General features: G+C 31.1%; 1 long non-coding RNA gene across 1 annotated transcript; it reads left to right on the plus strand.

Moving 5' to 3' along the window:
• Positions 1-1,153: 1,153 nt before the first annotated feature.
• On the plus strand, positions 1,154-2,810 carry LOC110734884. The gene is made up of 2 exons (XR_002513943.1): positions 1,154-1,630; positions 2,450-2,810. It is a non-coding gene; the product is annotated as an uncharacterized LOC110734884 (long non-coding RNA).
• Positions 2,811-3,094: the final 284 nt, after the last annotated feature.

Genomic DNA, 3,094 nt, shown 5'->3' on the forward strand with positions numbered 1-3,094 from the left:
GGGCAAATGTTTAGCGTAATTTTACCCCGCCACGTGGTCCAATCAGAGGACGACACGTGTCAGCCTCAGGATGGCCCAAAGTGGACCAATCTCTGCTTAACACGTGTCGCTCCAGAAAGTAAAGGAAAAAAGGGCAGCCTTCAGGCCCAAATCCCGAGAAAGCCGCAAAGCGGCGCAGCCCACCACTGATTAGGGTACAGTGACCTTATCAGGGGCACAAATCCTAAAGACCCTCAAAATAGGGAGATGACCCTATTTTTGGGGACACGTTTTGATCATTTATTACACATTTACTCTTTGATAGAGACATCCTGAGCTTGGAATCAGAGCAGATCCCTACCTATATTTCCGCACCTTTTTTCTCCCTTCAAGTTTCTAACTTGTGCGTCGGAGGCGGAGCACCACCCATCTGGTGTCTCCGTTTGTTTTGCAGGTACAGCTCACCCCGGATCAGTCTTTGCGTTGTAACTCTCCCGAGGGACAAAAACACCCAAAACAATAACCTTCCAATTTGGCTTCAAAACAACATTGACATAAAATACTTGGTGAACTTGTGTAGCTAAAATGTAAGGATCATTAGCTAACAACTTTGATGTTTTTTTTTATAATTTTCGTATCTAAAGAAATGAAGCAAGTAATAAATACAAAGGGAGAATTTAATTAATCTGTCAGTGATTTAATAAGTAATAAACTACTACTCTTATTTATTTAAGTTAGTTAAATTATTCTAAAATTACGTGTCAGTCAAAGTTTAACACTTAAAAAAACATTGAAGGAGTATTTATGTACCACTTGAGTTTTGTATACTACACATAAGACAAGAGTTTATATTGTATACTTGTAATACCTTTCTCTATTTCATAATAATCAGAACAATTTGAACATTTGTGTGAAGAAATGATTGTATATTAAGTATAAAAATTTAATACAATGATAATTTACGTAAGACAAATGCAAAGGTATTTTACATAGCAACACAATTTTTTATGTATTTATAGAAACCTTTAGTCAAATTAAGTATACAAACAGTGCAATAAAAGTCAACTCATTTTGTATAATGTATGAAAGTATGTTGTATAATGTATATTGTACTCTAGATCTCAATCTTTTCCCATCCCATACAAAAAAACGAAGGAAACCAAACAAATAAAAAAATAACAAAAAAAAAAAAAAAAACCCAACACCTTAAACAAAGCCCTTCCTATGTTCTGCCATTATTTCCCCAAAAAGAAGCAAACAACCCACCAAATCATCCTACCTTATCTTCAATTTCAACAACTTGGAAAAAAATGGAAAATAATAAAATTCTTGATCATCTCTGCCGGAAATATGATCCAAAATAGTAAAATTTTCGAAAATGAATTAACCCCAAAAATTGAGAGGGATTTTTTTTTTATTTTCATCTGTTATTCCCTCCTAAAATTTTCACAACTAAAATACAAATATGTGGTAAATAATCCCCTTGTCTATCCTTTTTTATTAAATTTTCCTTCTACAAATTTACACTACGCAATCTCGAAAGTTAGATCTACATTAAATCTTACTAATCGAATTCAGAGAGATCAGACGAAGAAAATAGCGATTGGAAGCAGTCGAATTTGATTTGTTGGAGTACTTATCACCGTCGAAGGTAATTAATATGTTTAATTCATCAATAGAAGTAATTTTTTTTGGTTATTTTTTAATTATTTTGAATATGATAGTATTCTAAATTTCTAGATTGAACTACGAATTTATTGTTATTATTTATAGTTTTTAAATTAAACTACTTTAAATGGGAATTTTAATTGAATGATAAAATGTATCAACTTTGAAGTTTGCGGTCTACTATTATACTATAACGAATGTTTTTATTATTGGTTGAATATTGAGCAAATATGTGTAGATTAATGATTTTTGTGAGATCTGTCGTAAGGCCATACCCGTACCCGATTATCGAACCGCCCTCTCGGCTACGACTGAGGGTCCATATTTCTCATATAACCCATCATTTTTAATTTATTTTTTTGTATAATCAAAACACTAATAATTATTCAAACAAATATGTGTATTCGAGTGATAATTAAAGAAAACAGAAAGATTGTGGGAGTAGAGAGAAAAGAAAGAAAAGGGTGAGTGTTTAGTCAGGGTGATGCTATTTTGGGTGGGAAGCATAAGTTCAATGCAGGTACTCTGTTTGGCTATTAACTTTTATTAAATTATGAAATTTTGTTTTGTTTGGTTGAATAGTGGACAAACTACTTTTATATGTAGGTTCAAATACATATAAGACAATTTTATGACATTTAAGGTTTCTTAATGTATCATATCGACAAATTAATCCAGTAATAAAAATATTATTTTCTTTAAATAATTTTACAAGGTTTTGAACTATTTTAATGATTTTATTCATGCACATACTTACCGTAGTTTATTAGAACTTTGATTTCTAATAGTTTTTATTCTTTAGCTCCAATATGTCAAGATCAGAAGGAAAGGCTCATTCAAAAGAAAATTACATAGCTCAAAATGAGTATGAAATACAAAGACTCAGGACAATTGAAGCTAACAAGACGAGGATGAAGACTTTGGGCATAAAGCACATTGTTGCTTTTTTAACAAGTTTAGTAGATAGCTCAAAAGTTAAGAAAAGTAAACAAAAGTGTAACGCATCTCTTGAGAAAGATGGTAATTATGTACCGATGAGAATGAGGAAGTTGAGTATGAGAAGGAAACTCACAATGTGACTTCAAATAAGAAAGTATTGACTTAATTTTTGTAAAGTTTTTTCTTGGATACTATCTAATAATCATGCATTATCTTATATTTGGTTACCTACTCTTTATTATAAAAAGTTTCAGGTTAAAATTAATGAGAACAAGAAATGGATCGAAGGAGCAATCTCATTCCACCAATGTCAATTGCTAGGTTATTAAGATCAAATAAAAAATGACAGGCAAGACAAACAAATAAAAACGCTAATAAAACCGAAAGTGGTATACAAGGTTTCATTTTATACACTTATATTTATAAATTTCATATACAATCAAGATATGCATTAATATTTCATGAATTTTTCAATTTTAATACTTGCTAGGATTTGTAAGAAGAAATG

The sequence above is a fragment of the Chenopodium quinoa genome, unplaced genomic scaffold (genome assembly GCF_001683475.1).
Source record: "Chenopodium quinoa cultivar QQ74 unplaced genomic scaffold, ASM168347v1, whole genome shotgun sequence".
Lineage (NCBI taxonomy): Eukaryota > Viridiplantae > Streptophyta > Magnoliopsida > Caryophyllales > Amaranthaceae > Chenopodium > Chenopodium quinoa.